This window comes from Notechis scutatus, chromosome 2 (assembly GCF_049901735.1).
Source record: "Notechis scutatus isolate UNSWTSFEM ecotype Mainland chromosome 2, rNotScu1.2, whole genome shotgun sequence".
Taxonomy (NCBI): Eukaryota; Metazoa; Chordata; class Lepidosauria; order Squamata; family Elapidae; genus Notechis; species Notechis scutatus.
This window is the reverse complement of record NC_142010.1, coordinates 195,045,320-195,071,101: the sequence shown is the minus strand read 5'-3', so window position 1 is coordinate 195,071,101 and position 25,782 is coordinate 195,045,320. Positions and strand designations below refer to the sequence as shown.

The following is a 25,782-nucleotide window of genomic DNA, read 5'->3' as shown; positions in this document are numbered from 1 at the left end:
TCCTTCTAGTGTCTATTCATACCATCTTACTCTTTTAACTTCTTTCCAAGAATGACCAATCTGACCACTGCACCATCTCTTGATAAATTGTGGGAGTAAAATACAAGATAGAAATTTTCGTCTTGCTATTAGAACTTCACAAATCGGACATTTTTAAAGTAGAAAAAAATAATAAAGGGGGAAAAATAAATAAATATTTTTAAGTGATCCATCCATTATCCAACCCATGTTGATTCCAAAAGGACTGTTTCAGTCTCCATTCCCTGTAATCCATCCAATTTTCTTCATGACTGATATAAAACAAATGGGAGGAAACAGATTAGAATAGCTACAACTCTAACAGCCCATGTCAACATCTACCAAGAATGCACCCTGCCTACAAAGATGTTAGCATCTTAAGTGCATTGGGCTCAAAATATTCACTGGCATGCCTCTACTCATTTCAAGAGAGCAATATAACTTGTGGAAATGAAAATTTAATGAGGGAAACAGCCATAAGACAATGCACAAGACTTCTAGGGCTGCTTGTGAATAATTGTAACATGGTATTATGCCTATCTAAATAAAATAAAATCAGCGGACAGAAACATTCTATTTATTCTAGGTGTGAAAAGAAGAGCTTTAAAATGAAGAATGGAAACATTGATGGTTTATTGGAGTTGCTGTGAGAAACATATATAAACTTATTTTATGCATCAAAGCATGAAGCATAAAATGTTCAAGTTTTAAAAGGTGCATAGAGAAATCACATTCTAGAAAATATGTACATTTCACAGATTTTTCACACTGTCTTTTTTTTAGATTTACTTATTAAAAGCAAAAAAATGAAAATGAGCTGCTTATATGACATTGAACATTGCCCCCATTTAATAATAAAAATTAGTAGCAAATGTACAGAAAAATGTTTCCCTTGAGTTCATTTGCATTTAATATATTTAGCAAATCTTATAAAATGACATTTTAAATAGCCTCTTCTGGAGGAGAAAAAAAAAACTAAAAAAGAGAGCAGAAATGAGCTCAAGAGATCTTTCATAAACATTCTTTGATAATCTTCATTTCTCATAATATTGTGTGTTAAAGCTTTAATATACAAGTCATTCTTTAAGTTGAAGAAGCTATTTTAATGTCCTAGCTATTACATATTCAACCTGATGTGTTTTGTGCTGTAGAAGCTCTTCTGATTAAAACACATATTATGCTTTACTTGTTTCTACAATAGAAACCAGTTGAAATCCTGATTTTATTGCCCCACCCCTAGAGTTTTCAAGATACTAGTTCTTGAATTACTATATATAAAACCTCATTCTTTCATATTGAAAGATAAGCCCGTGTAGGATCTCTTGACTTGTGTCATTTTGCTGACTGCCAACAGTTCTGCCAGCGATTCAGCTGACTGCCGACTGCCATTCAGCAGTTCGAGTCTCACCGGCTCAAGGTTGACTCAGCCTTCCATCCTTCCAAGGTTGGTAAAATGAGGACCCAGATTGTTGGGGGCAATATGCTGACTCTGTAAACCGCTTAGACAGGGCTGTAAAGCACTGTGAAGTGGTATATAAGTCTAAGTGTTATTGCTATATTGAAAGCTATTTTGAATATGAAATCCCAGTACATTAAATGATTTGTATAGCTGCCACCCTGATATTTTTTGAAAAGTCTTAAAAAATATGTCTTTGCTCACAGGCCTACATGTAGAAGTTACTGAGTCACTACCATTTTTTCTTTAGTCTGTTATGTTTGTAATTCTGAATGTTTATAATTTTTCTTACTTTTAAAATGTTGGTGACCTCTAAATTTAGTAACTGTCCAGACAGTCTTTGTGGTTCCTATCACAGAACAGAACCCAGTGACTGAATTGTTGGCCTTGTAGTCTTGGGCAATGGTCTCTACACTGTTAAAAGAGAAGTTGAAGTTAACCAAAATGTTTATTATGGTTTATATATCTTAAGCCATACTATCTGGGTACATTAGGTATCTCTGTCCTGGGTTAATGTATCTAAGTTTATAAAATTCCAGATTGTATCCAGTGATATTTGTCAATAGTTGAATAGTCGCAATAAACATATTCTCAGTAGATGCTAACACATCTTCAATTTTTACCTAGAGTATTACATTTTATGCATATGTCAAGTCTAAAAACCAAGAAAGACATGTGGTGATTCTTCTAAGCAGATTTCTTTATTGTACCACACTTATAGACAGAATCTTGCCAAACTGAAGCACTCTACTGTTGACATCAAATATATACTCTGAGAAGTATTAGGGTAAGACTGTCTTCACCCTCTTTCTCTCACACACACTACTTAAATTAAGCTGCCTCTTATTCTCCTGGAATGCACCACCACCTCCTGGGAATCCAGCCTACAACATTATAGACAACAAGATCTATTCAAAGATTTGCTTATTGTAATCAAACCCCTTCTCCCAATTTTATCCCAGCAAGTGTTAAAAAGACCTTGAAGGGGCATCTTTTCTTCATTTCAAAGAAAGGAATGACTCCTGGCCTAGTGACATGTGATGCATGTTAAACACAAGTAAGACCTTGAGATGAGATTATAAAGCATCCTTATTTAAGCTGCTGTCCTATGTACAATTATGAAAATTTTGCGAAACCAATAGGTATCCAGAGCAGACATGTCTAGGCCTGCTTTGTTATCATATTAAAAAAGTAAATAAATAATCAAGCTGCCTGGGGCAAATGAGTTCCCATTCCTTGTACAAATCCTAAAGCATTAGAAAACAGTCAACAAAGGAAAAACAGAATTATAAAGATTCTACATTAGGATCTTATGTTACTTAATTCTGAAATTATTTACCTTGTGAATGGAGAATGACAATATTGTTAATTATAGTTAATTCTGAAATTATTTACCTTGGTGTAAGAAGTCACATGCAAAAGAAAAAAAAAGTGTAATTGAAATTGTTAAGAAAACCCAATTAATACACTATATTATAACATATGAACTTTTACATTATCAGACCAGGATCATTAATAAAAAGAAGGCCAAATATATTCCTAATGGAAGGCACTTGCCAAACATAAGGATTGTTTTTCAGAATTCATGCGAGAGTAAAACCTATTTTAAGTTACCAAGTCTTGTTTTCAAGTAAATACATATATCAACTGTAAGCCTGATTAATACCCGTGAGTCCACTTTCTGACCTTTCTGCTGGTTTATTCAGTAATGAACCAGATTATCCTTCTGCGATATGGAATGCTAAGAGTGAACACTCTGTCATTGTCACTCTGAATTGTTAAGAAAACCCAATTAATACACTATATTATAACATATGAACTTTTACATTATCAGACCAGGATCATTAATAAAAAGAAGGCCAAATATATTCCTAATGGAAGGCACTTGCCAAACATAAGGATTGTTTTTCAGAATTCATGCGAGTAAAACCTATTTTAAGTTACCAAGTCTTGTTTTCAAGTAAATACATATATCAACTGTAAGCCTGATTAATACCCGTGAGTCCACTTTCTGACCTTTCTGCTGGTTTATTCAGTAATGAACCAGATTATCCTTCTGCGATATGGAATGCTAAGAGTGAACACTCTGTCAGAATCCAATGAAAAAAATGTGGTAATAATTTGACAGCATATTTTATTTTCAGAACAAGTGATTTGTGTGCTGCTGACTACTGCATAACCTCATCTTACAACTCTGCATTAAAAGCTCCAATACTGTCCTATTTATGCATGTCAGGAACTGTGGTACTTAACCTAAAGTGAAGCCTCAAATAAATTACCCTAATTTCCGACAAGGAAATATGTAGAAGCAAACGCATCTGTTAAAGAAACTGCTGTGGACTGTAGAAGAGAGCTGCCACCATAAAATGTAATTTCGCTTCATTGTGGAGTACAAAATCTTTTATTACGCTCATCACACCGGGAAAAGTGCTCATAATTACTAATGGAAAGAAGAAGGGGGGACATCTTTTTCAAGTCCCTTAACCCTTAACCCAGGGGCCAGGTTCATGAACTGTCATATTGCGTATTGAAAAGCAGGAAGGGAAAAATACAAGGAGATGCAAGGAGAGAATGAGAAAATATAAAGTTATGTGTTAAGGTGTGTTTTAAATACAACATTTTACCTTGCAATAAAAGAGATTTATAGACATAATGTTCTATTCAGATTTCTAATCCACTTTATCTTTTGGGCTCTGTTATCCAGTTAAACACAGATTAAAATGCCACATTTATGAATTATTATTTAAATGAGTTACTGTTGTGTGAATAAAGATTTACAGGGCTTCCAGGCAATACTCAAACTTGAGCTTTAGCAGAACTCATCGTATATTAATATCATTACTCTATAGCAGTTTTCTGTACTTCTAGAGTGTGAATATTTCCATATCAATTACATGTAGCAAAGGTTATAGCCCCATGAATGGAATTATGTTCATGGAATGAACACTCTCAATTTCTATCAGCAAAATGGGACAGTGATCTTGCCTGTTTCCCCTTTTCACCTGAATTTATTTCCCTAAATGTTGAATTTATTTCCCTAAATGTTTAATTTAGAACATTGTTTTTCTTGCAACTAGGATTACTGCAAGCAGAGTACCCAGCACAACTATGTGGGGAGAAGAAGACAATTTAGGTAAGTATAAATGATTGGGGTAGGCTCAACTCCAAATCCTAACCCAAAAACCTATAGAATTGTATAAAAGGGGGGGGGGGTTTGTATATTATCCAAGTTAGGTTGTTGAAAGGGATTCTATATATTCAAAAATGTATTGGAGATGTAATGAAGAAATAAAAATATTTGATCATTTGTGTTTTATCAATAAGTTTAGAAAATGATTTATGCAATTAATTTTAGCCTTGCATTTTACTTACAATTTATGTGTGTGTGTGTGTGTGTGTTTGTTTTTGTTAAATTTTACAAGGTCTCTGGTACAATTTCCTGAATTAACACTATACACCATGTGTGTTCAGGAATGAGAACTCAATATGCCAAATACTGGGAATTTACACAATACCTTTCCCCTAAGGCTGACAGATTAAATTGTGGGATTATATTGCCACATCTAAAATAACAACAAGGATCGAATACTTTGTTCTATATAGTAGTGATTATGTTATACTTAGTTCTATATAGTAGTGATTATGTTTTTTTAAAAAAATATCTTCCATGCTCAAATTATGGCTATATTTATTTATTTATTTAACTAGGTATATATGTATATTTTATATATTATTACACAATGTATAATATGCATGCATGTACATTATATTACTGCATGGTATGTGCAGTCTATTGCTATGTACTTTTGTTGTATATTATTCTGTAATTATTCACTCTTGCTGTATATTGCTCACTCTTAGTTACTTGGCTGTACTTGTTAGTCTCTTCCAAAACCTACATTGACAACCATATTACATTATGTACATTTCAAAGTGGTTGTGGAATTTAAATAAAGGAGCTTAACAATAATTTAAAAAGTATTTAGAAGTAATTCCTTACTTCCCACTGGCATTGCTTGATATACATTGGGCAGCAGGGTGTTCTCATATTATATACAAAGAATATGTAGATTAGAATTTCTCTTACCCCAGAGATTTCTGAGTGTAAGATTTCTGTTATTTTGTCTTTATTTCCTGATGAACTCCTTTTTGTATCTAGATTTGGCTTTGTTGATTTTAGAATAAAATTCCTCATTAACATTTCCCCTAAATTCAAGTTACATGGCTGTTTCTTAGGTTTCAAGGCTGATAAAAAGTTTATATCTCTAGACTCTAAAGTTTAAGATTCAAAACATTTTCTTCTCCAGTCTTTCCAGATTTTCTGCTAAAACAAGAAAACAGGCATAGAATTGTCCTGTTAGACATTTATGTATTTATTTCATTAAATTTAGGTGCCAACCAAATCCAAACCGAATCTGAATTGGCTCACAATAAAAACACAATGAAATTCAATTGTTCAATGGAAAAACATAGACAAAGACACATACATCTATGGCAGTGAAACCTATTTTCCTGAGAATCTTGGACGAAGGGGGAGGGGACAGGGTCTAAATTATTTTTCCCCTGGTTTATATTAGGAAGGGATTAAAAATGAGGTTATTTGTGCAAGTTTATATCAGGAAGGCACTAAAAAGGAGGTTACTTGTGCAAGTCAATCAGCGGTCATTTGCTTCTGTTGTAATAGTGTTGGAGAAAGAAAATTTGGAGGCAGAGATCCAAGTTACACGTTTATCCAGCTACAACTTGAAAATTACCATGTTGCAAAGCTGCTTGTGTCATCAGGATGAATCTTTGTAGAATTAGTGGTTTGCCACTTGTGCTTCGATAGACTATTTTACTTAAAGGAGTTGCCAGAGATTGGGGATATTTCATCAGGGATAAAATGTAATTCTGTGGATGATTTTCAAAAACTTGATCGCACATAATCAATTAAACCAATTGCAGATTTAACTTGTATAGCTGTATAATACACAACTCAGGTAGGGATTTATCTAGGTTTTCATTCTGATGAAAATGAATTAGTGAAAAATGAATTAGTCAAGGGCTTTTCCCTTCTGCTGAGTCCATCTTTGATCATTGCAGGCCAGCAGAAAATAATGCTGGCCTGCAATGTGTCAGCTGCATTGCGGATGGTGCCCTCCTGATTTTGTATATGAAATTAGTAATTAGTGGATTCCTTCAGTGTTACCATGTCTACCTCTTCAACACATCATTAGCTAGCAACTATCATTTACAGGGTGTTTCCTGTTGTCCTTTTCATTTCATCTTGTTGTAACCTAAACTTTTTTTTTAAAAAAAAGATCAGAGCATGAAGGCCATTGCAACACAAACAGCACTTTTATTTAGCATAATCTCCAGTTCCCTTCCTTATATACGCCATACGTAAGAAATCTCACCATCCAAATCTACCCACGATCGAGAGGCAAGGGGAACATTATTCCATTATTACCCTCTTTTAGCTTTGCGCCCACAGTGTGAAAGCACTTATGGCACCTTGAGCTATTCCTCAATTTTGATGGACCATCATTTAAATGGACCCATCCTGATTGCTTCCACTGATCTGAAGAGGATGTCAAGTGGGGTGACATCCGCTTCATGAATAAGTTAGTTGGACGTTGTGATTGAGGTGGCAGTAAAGGTGATTAAATCAATACATAAGCCCACATTATGCTATATAGGCAGACATGGGTTTGTGACAGGAAACTATCTGTATGCAACAAGAATAAAATTTGCAGAAAGATGTAAAAGAAAGTGCTGGTGTCAGCATCCTGAGTAACACATCCACCAAAAGCAGAACTCTGAGGCAGATAGATTCCTCAAAGAACATGTTTATTGTCTACATCATATCAGTACAGCCAGTGAAAACCAACTCTAAAAGTTCCTGTGGGTTTTTGCCTAATTAAAAGAAGAAATGTGACCCTCCCTGGTCATGTTGTCCAATGTAAGTACGTGGCAGGCTGCTTGGTCACTCCTCTCTTTCCCCACCTGTTAGGATGACCTTGGTTCCCACAAGAAAACTTTTTTTGTTTTGACTGTTAGCCAGTCTATCTACTTCCTCTTCCCTTCCCTCTTTCAGAGATCGTGGCAACTATGAGGCAGCAAAAGATGGCTTCAGCCAGGCTCACTTCAAAGATGACAGCTATGCATTAATTTGGAGAACCTTTGCCACTGTGTGGTTGTGGCTAGAATTTGGGGCAAATGGAGAAGAAGAAACTAAGAATTAAAGAGATAGGATCAGACTAAATAACTGATAAATATCTGCCTGGTATCACCTACTGCTGATAATCTGATGTCACAAGTGGCAGAATTTTACAGATTTTAACAGATTTTATCTGGTGTTGGATACTGCCCACTTAAGCGTAAAAATAGTAATTTCGCAGCAATCCCACTGCACAAGATTTGGTCCTGTCTTACTTTAATGACCAGGAATGAAATGAAGGCAAGGCCATGGGGAATGGGACAGAAAAAAGGGATTTCCAAAACATGCAAGGTTTTAAGAATAGTTTCCCACTACAGTATGTGAGTTTAGAGATATTTATATTATTATTGTTATGAAAATGTACAAACTCTAAGATGAATGAAACTGAATGATTCAAAGTTATTCAAAGGAATGCTTTTTAAATGTCCATATTATGTTATGAACCACACTGCTGCACAAAGTAGAAAATACAATGAGAAAATTCAGAAAACAAATAAAAAGATGTGTGGTTTGTAAAAGCGTCTGCTTGTACTTTCTCTGGACTATATAATTCAATTGTGTAATGTAACCTACACAAAGAGAGGAATGCTCCTGTAACTTAATAGTAGAACAAAAAAATGCATAGCATGTTAATCTTGATTTATTATAGAAATATTGGAAGAGATCCAATTATGCTAAAAGTAAGTAGCTTGAGATGAGCCAAGTAGGAGGGAGGGAGGGAGAAGAAGAGGGAAAATTTTATGCAATAAAGCAGATTTGAAATCTATTCAACACACAGAGCTACATTTCAGTTGCTTTCAGAAAGTTTTTTTTTTTTTTTTCATATCACAGTATGGTATTCAAAATGAATTATTTTATTATGATAAGCAACAGAAAGTTAAGTTTGGCATTGTCTAAAACAGATTACTAATGCACTATATTTAATTCTAGAAATAAATATATATTGCAAGATCTGATTTATTCTAATATAGAGAAGCTCCATTCTTAAATGTCAGTATTGTCAGCATTTGCTCTTTGGTGTATGATTCTTTGTAAGCCTTTGCAAGCAATGCTATTCTTTGATTATTTGAGAACTTCCACCTTGTAGACTTGCAAGTTACTCTGAGCTGCTAGTGGCAATTTTTAATATGCCACTCAAGTATGCATTCAGAATAAGACCGTGCTCTGAATTCTTAACCTGTAGTACCGGTGGAAATAAATGTTCATGTTTTCTACAGCGGAAAAAAATGGAAAATATTTTAGAATGGTAGAAAATAGCAACTTTCACTTTAGATATCTGACAGCAAATTTGTTTCAAAAGGAAAAAAAAATCACATAATTTACTTACTTAACATTGTGGAACATGAGAGCAAAAAACTTATATAAGCATTCCATTTGGGATGTATTAAAGCTACAATACTTTAAGAGAGAACAAAAACAATTATATCCATTTTAATAATAAACTGAGAAAAAGTAATAATTCAGTGTCTGAATCTGGTTTTCCAAACCAGATGTTTTCAGATTCAATCTGTAGTAACTCCAGTTGCAATGATATCAGAGATCCTGGTAGTTAATAGTACTTCATATTAGCCCGGGGAACACCAATTCAGCTTCAGCTGAAAATAGAACAGGGATATAAAATAAAGCCAGTATGGTTCTGTCCAAGTTCCAAAAATGGAAATTTGTAAAAGAAATTATAATATTGCTTGCTGGTTTAGCTGTAGTAGTTCCCAGTGCCAAAGACACTAGAAATGTAATTATTTGATAGTCAAATAATTATATATTTATATGAGCAAAGATATGATTGATTATTCTGTGCAAAAATGAGAACATGACATTTTTTAGGAGAACATCATTAAAAGAAATGATATCACTACAACTTTCTTTTTTTTCATTTTATTTCTTACTGATTTAATTATTCCCCCTGAATGCCCTGTGAATATTTTTATCTTTGTGTTACTGTGTCACTCAATACAGTTTATTATTGTGTATGGTGTTTCTTCATTGATATTTTTCCAACAACTGCTGTTTCCCTTTTATTGTTCTTACCCATTGACTGGTAAGCCCCCCCATTGAGTGTTTCATGAATGTTTTAACATGCTTTTCTTGAATAAAATTCAACGTCTTTTTGTGAGCTCTATGTTGTCACCAGATTTAAGGTTCATATTAGCTCCGGGATGCATTTAGTTTACTTTTTTTAATTAAAAGACCTTGTTTGCAATAGTGGTCCCTGCTGGGCAATAGCAGTGACGGATGCTGCATTTGCTAACAAAATCCTATGAAATGAGTTATGATTCTTTATGTCTTACCAACCCTGGGGTTCTTCTAAATTATATTTTCTGAAATAGAAGAGTACTTAAAACTCAGTTTCTGTTTTCATTGTCAATGATAGCAGGCACAATTTCAGATTTAATACTATCGATCTGTATTTTCTCTCTTACACAAGTAAACACGCTCATACCATTATTAGAGAGCAAAGGAAGTTCTGAGAGATACAAATTGAAATACAAGACTCAGAACAGCTACCTATGCAAATATTTCTGCTTCCATACGGTGCATCACTCTGTGTTAAATAGACAAGTCAAATAATTTGAGTTTTTCAGAAAATAATGAATTTCTGAAACAAGGTGATGCTAAGGTATAAATAATAAAGTGCCTGTAGGCCAGACAAGGAATAATGGATGGAAACTGAACAAGGAGAGATTTAACCTGGAAACAAGGAGAAACTTTCTGACAGTGAGAACAATCAACCAATGGAACAGGTTGCCCTCGGAAGTTGTGGGAGCGCCATCAGTTGAGACTTTCAAGAAGAGATTGGACTGCCATTTGTCAGAAATGGTGTAGGGTCTCCCGCTTGGGCGGGGGGTTGGACTAGATGACCTACAAGGTCCCTTCCAACTCTGATTATCTGTATCTGTATATGTAATCTTAGACTGAATGCTTTTAGAACATTCTATCCAACCATCAATCAATCAAATCTTTATTGTGCTCATAGGCCAGCATAGGAAGGGTAGAATATAAAAATGTAATATCACACAAAGTTTATATACATACATACATACATGCATATACATATATGCATATACATATACATATACATACGTGTGTGTGTGTGTGTGTGTGTGTGTGTGTTACAATGGCTCAGCAATTAAAGACACTAATCTTGTTAGCTAGAAAGCTGACAGCCTGGATTCAAGACCCAAGGAACAAGGTGAGCTTCCATTCTTGCTCCAGCTCCTAACCCCTAGCAGTTTGAAAGCATGTAGATTAATGCAAGTAGATTAATAAGCACCACTTCAGTGGGAAAGTAACAGTGTTCTGTGCGTGTAAACATATTGTCACATGACCACAGAAAAGGTATTAGAACAATGCTGGCTGCCTCAGCTAAGAAACAGAACTAGGGTCAGATACAACTGGCCAGGTGAAACCTAATACAACTGATGTCCTGGGTAAACCTACCGTGTTTCTCATATAATAAGGCCGGGTCTTATTTTTTTGAGCCCGAAAAAACGGCTAGGCCGTCTTTTTGGGAGTGACTTAATTTCCCCCCCTTGCATCTTCGGGAGGGCGGCGACGGCTTGGATGTTGACCTCGGCGTTGGTGGGGCACTTCGTATTGGGGTCAACGCAAGCAGCACCATATCCGGGTGTGCAACAAAAGTACTTCCTAATGGCAAGCCCCCCCACCATTCCCCCCCATTTCACATGTTTTAATATAGGCCTTAATTTGGGGGGAGGGGCTTAATTTCATTTCATGCCTATAAAACATGCTGGGACTTCCTATTGGGGGAGGCTGTATTGTTGGAGAAACAGGGTAATATGACTAATTCTCACAGTATTGTTTAATGTCTATGTACATTTATCCATGTTGTATGGATGTAGAATTAATATTATCCATCTCATCTTCTTTAGTACCCTCCTCTTATTGGTCCTTATTATGATTATTATTTGGCTACTTTGCAGGTACACTGAGAACTTCTGCACCGGAGAGGAATTCCTTGTTTGTCTAATCACATTTGGCGAAATAAAGTCTTATAACTCTAATTCTTTACACACATACACACATGTGTGTGCGCTTTAATTTTGTATAATATATCTATAAAATGTGAAAATTAACATGGGTACCTAAATTTATCATAATACAAGACAGTTAACAAATTGAATATTAAGGCTGGTTTGAGGCATAGGTCATAGCATCTGATGGATTTTGATCACTGCTGTGCAAAACCTGGTATGTTGTAGCAAGATTAATGTCTGCAAGCAGCAGGGAGATATAAAATTGTCTTGTGCACCTGGGGTATTTATACAGTATTGTTGAAATGAGGCTAATACAAATATCTCAGTGGAGTCCATCTCTTCCAGCCATGGTAACTTATTTATTATGCTGTCCCATCTACTCTACAAGAGTGAGACAGTTTATCCTAAACTATTTGAAATTTTAAAGTAGGCTTTTCTCCCCTTTAACCCAAACAATGGCAGTAAGTATGTAACATGCTTCTCCAACTAGTTTTCAAAGAAGGTTCACTCTTCTAACAAAAGCAAGCCATACAAACAGCAAATTCTGTTGGGGCTACTAGAGAGCTGTAAAAATGCTGGTGACACAATAGATAACAACAAAAGTGAGAGTTTTTAAATGTCAACCTGTGTATTTCTGAAAAGAAAGGAATGGAGGTTTTTGTATAGAAGAAAAGGGGTGTGAAGAATTGCAAGGACAAAGGAGGAGGTCCAATCAGGAGAGCTTTGAAAATTTGGGGCATGTCTGTGGCTATGGTTTTCTGCAAAATCTGATTGGAAGCATGCAATGGTGTCTCCTTTAGTAGGAAACCATTCTGAAGTGTGAGGTATTCTGTTAGGAAAAGATACAAACCACAACCAAGAATATTGTCTTTCCTGTAGTTCTAGGGAGGTTATTATACAAACACACAATTTAACAAACTAACTTCTTCTTGATCACTTAATCCAGTGTTTCTCAACCTTCTCAGCTTTAAGAAGCGTGGACTTCAATTCCCAGAATTTCCCAGCCAGCCACCATATTCTATACAAATACTTAGATCTCTGCATTTGCGTGTATCTAATTTCTAAATAGTTGTTTTCTTCCCCTTCATTGCTTGAGTTATAAAAGTCTTTGTCCATCACTGAATTTAAAATCCTATTGTCAGCTGCTGTTGAAGTGTTAGTGTCATACTGTTTGGGTTTTTTTCCCCATAGATCACAAACACTGTCTTCATAAATGGTTTTATTGCAGAAAACTAACTCATACACTTCTAAGTATACAAATTTTGTATACTTGTTTCTATTTTCCTACCTTATTCTACAGTCCTATTATTACATATTTACAACTATTTCTATCTTATTAAATCTATTTTTTAATCTCTATATTCCTATCTCTCTGTTTTTTTCTGTGTTATCCTAACTATTTACAAGGTCTTTTAAAAAAATCCCCAAGTCTCTAGTTCTGGTAGCCAATTTCAGTACATTAGCATGTAAAAAACCTTTTTCACTTTTCTGGAGCCTTTATTCCTCTCCCACCCACGATCCTCTCTTTATGACCTTGCTTTGTGGATCTCTGCACTTGGGTTATTGTATGTTGTGAACTTGCTTTGGGTTGCAGATTCTGGTCCCCATTTCTCAGGTCTCGGTCTCAGTCAATTTTGTAGCTCCAAAATTTACAGAGGTTTTTGCTGCTTGAAGACAGCTGCTGAAGTGCTAGCTTCAGAGGTTTCTCTTTCCCACTTCTTCTGGTTTGATTCCTTTCTTGCTACATGCAACACATTCTTCTTCTTCTTTTTTTTTTGTCTTCCAATTTATGGGGCAAACTCCACAACTAAGGAGAGGGTGTGCAGCTGTTTTAACTCTCTATCCGTGACTCTGGATCCCAGGAGGGAGGGAAAAGAAATACCTTCTCACTCTGGGTGGGAAAGTGGGAAGGGGAAAAGGAAGGTCCTGAACTGGATTCTTTGGTGTTCTCTGAACTTGGTCGTTTTCTTGCTAGCACTGATGGTGTTACTTAGTTTGGTAAAGAAAGGTCTGCAAGAAAATAACCAAGATACAGTTCAACCCTGAGCTACAAATATTCCCTTCTAAGGTCCTCTATCTGTTGTGGCTGTATCTGTGTCCCTCCTTGTCTCTGCTGGGCCCTGCTTCTGTTTTTTAAGTCCTGTGCTGTGTTGCTTGCTGGGATTGATCCCACTTATTTCCCATGCTAAATTGCATTTGATCCTGATAGCTTCTCCATTGACTTGGCCTTCAAAGGATAAGAATCCCCCAACACACTCAAGTGCCATCAATATATTTCTGTCATAAATGCAAATTTGGGATTGTGGGGTCCTTTATGCTACTCCAAGCTAGGTGGTTTTCTTGCAGACATTTCATTACCGAACTAACTAACAACATCAGTGGTATAATGTTACCCAGTTTGGTAATGAGGTGCCTGCAAAAAGAACAGCCCATCAACCTCAGGGAGCACCAAGGGCTTCACTGTTCAACCCGAAGTTACAAATATTCTCTTCTATCAAAATCAGGAATCCTCAGAATGGCCTTAAAATCCTAGGTTCAGGGGAAGGGGGGAGGAGGAAGAGCCCATGCTGGCTTCCACAAAAAAGGAGCTTTTCCCCACTTCCTCTTCCCTGTGACTGATAAAAGCCAAATTACAGAAACTTGCTTTGCTAGTGCTAGTGCACCAATGGGAAGAAGAGAGAGCAATGACAAAATAAAACAACTCTCAAAACTCCACTGTATCAAAAATCCAGGTGGGCAGACTAGTGACAGATGAATTTACTATAACACAGCATCTCACACATCAAACTCCCATCATACAGAATGACATTTCCCCATTTTGTGTTAAGCTCAGCTGTATATGCCAGATAGAGATCAGCTGCACAATTAATCTTGGTTTAGGTTTTTTTGTCCATTGTAAGGACAAGAGAAGATCACTTTTAACAGTATGAAATGTCTAAAATTCTTGATTACCTTACCAAGTCACTTAGTTCCAGCATTAGCATGAGGGGGTTGCTTTATCATAAACATTCACCCTTGTACAAGCTTAGTGACATGATTCATGTAAATTTTACCAACATGGATGTAAACAGAAAGTATATGATGTTTGCCTATGGGAACACAACAAAAAACCTATTGCTCTATTGTTCTGAAAATATACATCTCTAATATTCTAGCTGCATATGAAATCTAATTAACAGCACATCAGTTGGTACATTTGGAGGGGAAAAATTATCTAATAATGCTGCTAATTGTTTAGCAGTTATACTAGGATAAATATAATATTTTCATATTTGAATAATGAATGATTTTATAATTGGAACTATACAGTAGAATGGGACTCAGCCTCTGGAATTCTTTCATTTCAAAAGTAATTTTTTGCAAAAGCTATAAAAAATATCTGGTACTATTAAGTGAATAACAATCTTAAATATTAATAATAACTTTAAATATTAATAGTTAATAAGCATTAATAACTTTTTATTGTTACATATTTTTCTTTGTGGACAGTTACATTAATAGTTCAGGATAGTTATTTGTAACAGCTGATCAAGAAGTATTTGGGCTGGGTAAAGTGCCTTTGATTTGCCTCAGGGAGGTGTTTCACTTCATGATTTTGCCAACAAATTATGTTGTATGTCTCTTTGTGTTGAGAAAGCACAGTGACTGCTTTGCTCTTAGAAGTGAGGGTCCATCCAGATTTAATGGGATGATTGCTTATCAAAGAAAGTAGTCCTCAAAGACCCCCTAGGCTAAATAAATGTATAAGATAGCTTTAGATACTGCAATTGCTATTTAGATTCTATGTAATATGTAATATCTAAGCGGAAACCTAGTACATAACAAATATGATGCTTTTTTCAAAGAGACTGACAATTTAACAGTTTTTTATTTATCTTTTTGTCACAGCACTGCTCTGAGATTCTGATTTGAAGGGCAAAATATGATTTGGCATGTTTATGCATGCACATAAAGCCCCTTCCAGAAAGTGCTTAAACAGCTGTGTCTTCTCTAGTTTGCACGCTGCGTTCCACAGTGGTTGCGTAATGCTGAGAAATATGTGCTTTGTTTAAGATACGTATTATGTCCTCACATGCTCCAAATAACCTTTTGGGCTTTGAATGTGGTTCTCCTCCACCCCCCAGCATGATTCTCTACTTCCAGTTTACAGTGTTTTTCTGAATAGTTCTGTTAAACATGGAACTAGACAATTTGTTCTCAATTTCATTTCTTCAAATAACTGATTTAGTATTTGCTGCAGTTCCTATTTTTAAAGTTTTCGTAAATGTCAAGAATGGCTTTCTATGAATGAAGGTGGCTTTATGTATATTCTCACAGAGGAAGAAAAACATTTATATTACAATCCTATAATTTTGAGTAATGTCAGGGTAATCAGAAATTGGATTGCAATAGTCTCTAATAATAATATACAGAGCCAGACTAAGATAAAAATTATAACAACCCCCCACCCCATTAATCTTAAAATAAAGCAGAAAAATAGCTGTTGTAATCCTTTGGAATTTTGTACAGTCACAAAAATGATAGTTTTACTATATTTTATGCTACATCTATACTCTATTAAAATCAACAGACACTATTTATTCAAAACTATATGTTGTTGCTAGTTACAGTGGCAGAATCTATAGGATCAGATGGTGGCATCTATAGGATCTTGCTGGTTTTGTTGGAATGGAAAAGCATGTTGGAAAAGCAATGTCTCAGGAAGCCTTGGTCAGAACATTTACTCGGAAAAAACTTACATTCTGTGACTATATCCCTAACACCATCAAATATCAATATTTGTCTACCCCAGATCCTTCGGAAGGGCTCGATAGATAAAAATGAAAAATCCAGACTGCACATCTAGCTAACTGTGTGACGAGCCATAATAAGCATGCATGAAATGTTACAATGCTCATGGATAAGGGATAGGCTTGCTTCACTGAGCCTGTGGTATTTCTTTCTTTACTCTGACTTGCCTTCCCCAGAGACAATGCTGCAAATGTACATTATATTCCAACTGGGACAAAGCAATTCTTCACAGAACTCCAGAAGTTTACTTCTGCAGTATAATACAGTAAACATGAAAAAAAAAATCAATTTTTTCCCAAGGCATGAGTTAATTAAAAGACAAGATAATGCAGACACATTTCTCAATATCCTAGCCAATACAATGCTGGCTATATTCCACTATTGAGCTATTTGTGCAAATCAGATTGTGGCTTTGGATTTAATTTGTTGTCTACCTTTAAGGGAAATTGGCAAGTGCAATTAAGGAAGACATTAAAGAATGTCTGAGCCCGAAGTTCTAATTTCTATCCCTTAAAAAATTAGCTAGAACAACTGTTTCCAGATTCTGAATGAGTTCTATTTGTTTACTCACTATTAAAACTTGAGTTCTTTTAGTGATGCCCCAGTATATTTTTTGGAAAGAGAAGGATTTCCTGTATTCAAAATGTCACATATCAGGGTAATCTTCATATCCTATTTTGTCACAAAGATGTCTCACTAGCCATTTTTAAAGGACATATTCTTATGATGTCAGCTTCATCTTATCCCCACTCCATGGTGGAGTAAGCCTACATTCAAATTTAGATATTCCAGCTTACAGCTGGTATTTTTCTTTTCTTGACACAAATCTTGTTATATCTATGATACTTTTTCCAAAGTTGATATACAATCAGGGGATAGGATTTGACCAGCTGCTATTGGGCAGTTGATGCTCATATAAATGCCAGTCCTTTTCTGCTTCCCCTCAGCATTGTCATTTTGGCTTTGCAGGGTACACTGGTTTCCATCAAGGGAGTCGGGTCGGGAAAGAATGGAGAAGCTGTTTATTTCTGAGGCTTTTCCAGGACTGTGTAGTTTCTAAAGAAAAGTTTGATTGCCCATGTTGTAGAATACCATGTTTCATCCTCTGTGGAATCCAAAGGACTTACCTCTAAATAAGTGTTTTTGAGGATGGAGCACTTGGGACAGAGAAGTGAGCCCATTCTTGTGGTGGAATCTCTGGCTAGACTGGAGGGAGGTGTTAAGAGGGGGGCAAGTTTAGAGTCTTTACACTGCTGGGAGTGACAAAGGCCTGACCTGTCCCAGAATCTCATATGTGTTTCTGTTTGCTTCTGCTTGAGAATTCTCTACATATAGTAAACATGATACACTAATTCAATATCACAGCCATCTGGTATTGTGCTAAAACCTTGTCCCAAAGATCTTAACTGTCATCTGGTATAATCTGATGAGCCAGTGCTCTTGAGCACTTGAACAAAACCTGAATAAATTTTGACCTACGTCTAGGCCAACTTTTCTACTCAACTGTCAAAACTCACTTTCCCATCAGCCCCAATCCACACTGAGGACAGTGACAGGTGTTTGTCTTTCCCACCAGCAGATGATGCTTGGTAGCAAGCAGAACTAGGGAGTAGACCTATTGACTGAGGTAAAATAGGGCTCAGCAATGCAGTCAGAATGTAGGCAGACATTTTTTTTCTCTAGAGTCAAAGACTGAAGAAAAGCAATTTAAGTACACCATGAAAAAGATCTCATGAGAATGCACATGCATTAAAGATCTGAAATAACTTTGTAGACATCAAAACTCAGCATAAGCTTTATTGCGATATTAAACCAGCCTAATTCTCATTGTTTGTTAAAACAACAATATAAGGGGGAAAGGAAGAGACAAAAAGTTAGGGTTGTGGCTAAAATTAACGTTAAAGTAATGGAAGGAATACATAGCAGCCAGACAGAGTTTGGCTATGTAATGAACAGCAATACTTTTATGGTTTGCTTGAGAAATGAAGTCTACTTGTCATCGCCACTGGCTCTCTATTCCTATATGAAGGCCGAATCAACATACAGTTAATTTTTGCTTAATGACCAGTCACTTAGCAACCATTCAATGTTACAACAAATCCCCAAAATTATTACAACCCAGATCAAAATTATGATGGCTATCCACACACACACACCCCAGTCACGTGATTGCATTTTAGGCATTCGACAACTGCATTTTCTTACATTTTTGGCCAGAAAATAATTTTCCCCAAAAAATAAAAAATGTCATTGGGAACATTGGGACCTTGATATATACCAATTTTTTTTTTTTTTTTTTTTTACTGTGCATCAAACCTAGCTAGAGTAAATGATCTGTGATATCTATGATTTATTACAAACATTTTCAAAAATGTTTTAAAATAAACATTTTTTCTTCCCCCTTTCCCTTTCCTTAAGTAAGAATACCTGAAAAGCCCAAAGACAGAATTAATGTATACCTTAAAAGGATGTTCAGCTATATCTTTCCCCATAGAAAATGAACATTATTGGTATTCCAGGAAAATATTCCTTCATTAAAAATGGGATCATTTTCACAGTCAAGAACAGTACTGGCATCCTTTTGCAATTGAACTTTATTTATTCATATTTATTTTATTTGGTTACAAATAAAACTAAACAATATTAAAATTAAAAACTCTATTGTAAACCCTACAGCCTCCAATTATTCAGGAGCAACTATATCAGAACAACAAGAAGAAAAACCTAGAGGAAAAGTCTTTTAAGTTCTTAAAATGGAAATTTGTAATCTTATATTCTCTCATCTGCCAAATTAAAAATGTTCAGTATATTATTTCCTCTGAGAGCCAGAAGATTTGGAGAAGAAATCTAAGTTGTGGGAATAAAATACTATGACAAACTTTTTCCTCCCAATTTTCAATGTAACTTGTGCTTGCTCTAGGAATGGGCAAATCTGTTGACACATATTTTGTAGTGCTTTTCACACAAACACACACATACACACACTTTGGACACCAATTTTCTAATAAACATCATTTTTATGTATACTTTGAGAAAAATAGATTACAAAGTTCAGAAAAGTACAGATGTTGAAGTCACAGCTTGCTCGATAAATTCCCATTAAAGTGGGATTAAACAACATATTACACCCACCCATTTTGATCTTGCCCACATGTGTTAATTATTACATTATAACTTGCATGTTTTGGATGTGGTAGCATTTTCTCTGTCCTCCACTTGAGAGTTGCATTTGGATTACTTCCTATTTTTGAAAGACCATTAATCCAATTTTTTCAACTTTTAAAAGTCAGGTGAATATTTTAATGTTTCATTTGATTTTAACATTCATATGGATATGTTAACAATATTTAATTAGTGTCCAGTGTGTGTTTGTTTATATACATGTGTGCTACATACATATATGCACCAACCATAGACACTGATAAGGGACGTAGATGTCTGTGCACACAAAAACTGTTGAGATGCCTTCAGTTAGAAGAAAAGTAATTAAAAGAACAAGTAAACCCAGACAGAACTCAACAGCAAAGCTTCTTTCCTATATTTACTGTATATAGGAATATAGAAAATATTAATATATAATATATAGACTATACAAAATAAAAAAGAATATTTGTAACTCCAGGTTGAAATGTAGGGTCCTTGGTGTCTGCTTGGTTGTTTCCTTGAAGATGTTTCATTATCCAGCTAGGTGACATCATATGTGTTGGCCAAGATGCTTCAGTAATTTCACAGAATTATGTAAACTGGAACTCTGTATAGTTGTCAACCTTTTTCTGATGTGATTGATATTTCCATTTTTATTTCTGGCCATCTTATAAAAAATGATAGCAAATGACAAATTCTGTCTGTGACCAACCCCCTCCTTTCTCCCAATGGCACATTTTTGGTGACAACCCAAAAATAGCAAAAATTTTCCTTCATCCTTAAAATGGAATAACATGAAATGAAGTCAAAAGTGAAAGTCCACTTCATTTGCAACATCAGTTCAATAAAAGTATTGGTTATTGCTGCACTAGGAAAGAGTCATTAGCACTTCTTAACTAACCCACTGCTCCCAAAATATATGTCATTTGAACATTACAAGAATTATTTATTTATAAGAAATGAAAGACCCTGGAAATATTTCTATAGGTAAAACCACGTCTTCAAATTCCATGGGTATCTCTCATTCTGATAGGCAAGACCAGGTAACAGTTAAGAAGTAAAACTTCAATTTTAAAGCTGTCATTCCATTAACTTTTTCTTATGAGGAAGTATCATTAAATTTATTGTTGAACTGATATCCACAGGATATTCTCCCACATGCTGGGATAGAGGAAAGTTGGAGTCTGAAGGTAGTGGTGTTGGCTAGGCCAGGGAAGAAAGACTGGGCATCAGGTTTTTGTTTTTATTGTCTTGTTTTGTTTTGTTTTTTATGGCTGTTGTGGCCACCCAGAGTTGTATTTCTTGAATGGATAGGTCTTTTAATCAGTGGTGGGATTCAATTTTTTTTACTACCGGTTCTGTGTGCGTGGCTTGGTGGGCATGGCAGGGGAAGGATATTGTAAAATCTCCAGTCAGAGGTGGTATTTGCTGGTTCTCCAAACTACTCAAAATTTCTGCTACCGGTTCTCCAGAACTGGTCAGAACCTGCTGAATACCACATCTGCTTTTAATCTTTTAAAATAAAATAAATAATATGTATGATACATAACATGACCTTTAATAGATAATATTGTCTAAAATCTAAATTAAGACTATTGTGTTGCACAAAGAACCTTTAGTATATTTCAAGTACTTGAATTTTATCTCACATGCTTATAAGTTATAGAGAAAACAAAACCCTTCTATTTGAATTTTTCTCATATTTAAATGAGAAAATTCCCTCTATCTACTGGAACCATCAGAAAGGATAAAGGGTTAAAACTTTCTCTAGTCACATAATAGTCCTAGTATGGATCAGGTCCCACTGACTTTTGAAGAAGGAGTCTGTAGAAAATAAAGGCATTAGTATGTATTCTGATTTTAAATTGTACAGCTACACAGATTAAAGAGGGGCTATTTTTTTTGTTAAATTCACCAGTACCTTCTCAAACAAGCATAAAATTAATTCTTCAGATTAATTCTTTATGGATTTTGTGACCAAGACAATTTGCTTTGTATCAGGGCTAAGCTATTGGGAGAAGGGGAAGAATTGTGGGCAAAGCTCTGATTCTTCACTTTAATGAAGAGTCACAAGAAACTTTGAATCTGCTTTACAAACCATGCAGAAGCCACACTTTTACATCTGAAGTAGCCCCTTTGCTTCTCTTTGAGGTATGTTACATCAACTTTAGTAGAAGCAGAGACATCCCACTCAGCTCCTGTAAATACCAGATGAGGTTTTTATAGAGGTGCATAATATACCTCATCACGGGCCACTGTGCTGACTCAGTGGTACAAATATTATAGCCAAGCATAATTAAACCACAACAAGACAGAAAAAGAAAGAAAAAGAAAAAGAAAAGAGAATGTAGGGGAGGAAAATATAGATCCGATTCTTTATTTGTGAAGAGAAACCTGGCTGATCAGCAAGGACGTTTCAAGTTGTTAGCTTTGATTTCACATCCTGAAGGCAACAATTCACATTACTACGAAGGTATATAATTGCCAAGGAGTGCTTGGTTGAGTTGAATGCAGTTAACTTGTTTTCAATTTTCTTGTCCTTGGTAATAAAAGCAGTCTCCGGTTGGATATAATGAAAGCTGCCACCAACTTTGATCCTTTTAGTTTACCTAACCTGCATTTTGAGATGTGTTTTCTTCATGGGAAAGAAAAACACATATCCTATAGACATTGCTAACTATATAAATGAGAAAATTAGAATAATTTAGAATAATTGCGGTAGCGTCCATTTTCCATACTGGGCTGTGCCAGAAATCTTCCTGGTATACCATGATTCAATTAACAAAAAAACAGAGAGAATTTAAATAACTACCATGATTCATGAAATAATTTGATAGATTTGTAGGAACTGCTGACTGACAATTCCAGTTGCCCATAATGATTGACAGAAATGTCACTGGCCTTGATACCTTTCCTGGGGACGCAACCATACTGTATTCGTGGTTTGGAATGGAACAACTCAGCACAACCAACTTGCTGAGGCCAACTCACCATGGCCAATTCACTGTGGAACAACTCACTGCAGGACAATTTAGCAATTCAATTTAATTATTTAAAATAATTTAAAATTATTTTAAGTTTTGTCATTCACATTTCATTCTGCCCCTCCTTTTACATCCTTTATTTAATGATTCTATTCCACAATTTCTTTGATATTAGTGTAACTTGTCCTGCAGTGTCCCATGGTGAGTTGGCCATCGTGAGTTGGCCACAGCAAGTTGGCTACGGCAAGTTGATCATGGTGAATTGATCATGGCAGTTGGCCACGGCGAATTGTCATAGACCCCTCATGGTTACCATAATAGTTTGCAAAATAAAAAAAGGCAATGGAAGAAAACTAAGATCAGGAACTTGAATCACAACACAATATGCATTCAAAAATAAGAGCAATTTTATTCAATGAAGTTTTATGCCAGATAAACATTATTCACATTGCTGCCACAGGTGATGTATTCCTCACTGCTCATGAGTAATATAAATGGTGACCATTGTTAAAAAATGTTTAACACAATAAGCTGGAGAAACTGTACTTCCTGAATATAGGTATGACTTGTCACACAGCAAACATTCAAAGTTACAAAATAGGTACTAACGATCTGGGTTCCAAGTTCTAAAGATGGCCCTTTCCTCAGAATCACATAATCATATTTTGTGCACATCTCAACCAGCCTGAATTTATGGCATTTCGTAGCATTCTGTGGTCATGTGATTATGATTGATGACATTTTTTGTCAGAAACTATTTCTAGTTTGTGGCAAAAAACATCCACTGCAGAAAATTCATTTAATGACTATGGCATTCACTTAACAACCACAGATTTACTTAATGATCATGATGTCATAAATGTAAAATTGGGTTAGAACACAAGTTCTAAAGATGGCTCTTTCCCCAGAATCACATAATCATATTTTGTGCACATCTCAACCAGCCTGAATTTATGGCATTTCATAGCATTCTGAGGTCATGTGATCATGACTGATGACATTTTTTGTCAGAAACTATTTCTAGTTTGTGGCAAAAAATATCCACTGCAGAAAATTCATTTAATGACTATGGCATTCACTTAACAACCACATACTTAATGATCATGATGTCATTAATGTAAAATTGGGTTAATCACAAACAGACCTGCTTAACAACCAGCACAACTTACAAATGTAATTCCAGGCTTAATTACAGTTTTAAGTTGATGACTATTATTATACAAACCCATAAACATTTTTGCCCTGGGTTGGCCTTTTGTTTTGGATCTACAGTTCTCTTTTCTTATCAATATTGTGCCTACCCTATAAAAAAAAAAAAACATAAGCCTGCATTTTGCACAGTATCTTAAAATTCTGCCTGCTTAATTATTTGAAATGGGGTTACATTTCATAGTATTTGTTTTTAGACATCATAACAACGATTTGTGGGGTTTTTTTTAATGCGGGGTTACCTTTAATTATTATATTTGTTTCTATCATGACTGGGCTACTTCATTAATATTAAAAAAAACACAAACAAAAAAATAGGAAAATTATTTTGAATCTATTCAAAGTGTTTTTCACCTTTTAGACTCTTGTACTAACTTTATGCCACCAGGAGATTCTCTGTTTTGTGAGATTACTTGCATTATTTTTGTTTGATTGGATCACTTTGATTAATTAATTTATTCATTTCTCTAGCTGGGAAGACAACCAAGTACTCTAGTTAGTATTTTGATGATTTGATAAGCTCTCTGGAAGCCCCAATGGTAAGGTAAGGTTGAACATGTGTCCTCCTTATTACTAATCAAATATATTGAACATTGAGACTTACCCATGGACAATGCAGGATGCTAGGCCCGAACAGCTCCTTGGCAAGTAAACTGATCTCTTTCCAAAATCAGGGGTAAGGGATTTTTAAAATAAAATCTACTTTTCTGCCACACCTATTGAAGCATTTCTGCAGACTTGGAATCTTTGAAATGGGATGGAAATTTCTTTGCTTCTAAATTCTTTTTCCTTGTTAAATATGCAGCTGAGACCAAGTGAACCATATAGGACACATTCTGTTCAATTAAAAACACTAACTTATTGAATGCTAGGCTATTTAAGGGTTTCCTTTCTCCAGCTTGTTACACTAATAATGCTTTTTCCAGACCTTAAAGTTTCCATTACTATTTGTAACAGGGCTATACAAATAAAAAGTGTCCCACACAACATATGTTATTCCAGTTTTATGCTTCTTTAAATTGACGTTCCAGGCATCAACAAAGTAAATTAATTTTCAAAAATGTAATTTTTGTCTTCTTTTATTGAAAATGCTTTTGCATAATCTGGACCATGACTTTTATGGAACTGATTATGAATGTTTCCATTAATAAAAATGAAAAAACAACTTACCACAGATTCAGTTTTCAACACCCAAAGGTATCACTGACCGGAGGATTAGAAATCCAAGACACCTCAAGATTTCCCTGTTAAAGAATTCAAAATTGTTTAAATACCATGTTTAGCCATCAAACATTAAAATCTATCAAATATTACAAAGTGGATAATGCAGGATATTGTACAATACAGGCAGCCTTATTTTAAAAAAGTATACATCATCCTTCTGATATAATGTTATTGAGTTTATAGTACAGGTATATAAAAGTAACATAAGGCATTTTTCAATAAATACCTATAGTTGTAAAATATAATTAATAAATATGTTACTAAGTATATTTTAGGTTATTACATTTTGTAACCTCAAAAATTATAGCTTCTTAGCAATATTGCTTTATTTACTATTATTTATTTATTATCAATCCCTCTGTTCTTTGACAACTTATTAATAAGCCAATGAATACTTGTTAAAAATGATTGAATTTGTTTTTTTTCTAAAGTACATTTATAGTATGAAGCCTATCATTCTCCAAAATCATCCAATAATTTTAATGGCTTTCATTATATAAACATCGAGTCAAAATCAATGGTGTCCAGGTAATTACATAAGATTTAGTAGGAATATAACATATTAAAAAGGACATATGAATATAATGGCATGTATCTCCTTGATTATTGCATATATTTTAAATTAAAGTCTATAAAGAAGTCAATTTCAAATTTGCAATAATTTACAATAATTGTTTATATTATCTGTGAACAAAAATGGGGATTACAATAAAATTGGCAACATATTAATTATACAATTGTACAAATTATATAGAATATGTA

The 25,782-nt window shown here is 34.9% G+C and overlaps 1 protein-coding gene across 28 annotated transcripts in view; it reads right to left on the bottom strand.

Moving 5' to 3' along the window:
* The window catches only part of PTPRD (protein tyrosine phosphatase receptor type D), a 1,313,296-nt gene that overhangs the window by 966,193 nt on the left and 321,321 nt on the right, over positions 1 to 25,782 (bottom strand). For all 28 annotated transcript variants that reach the window (XM_087957701.1, XM_087957705.1, XM_087957708.1 and 25 more), the window contains one exon: positions 24,967 to 25,040. The gene's annotated coding sequence lies outside the window, so the exon portion shown is untranslated. The remainder of the gene's footprint in view (positions 1 to 24,966; positions 25,041 to 25,782) is intronic.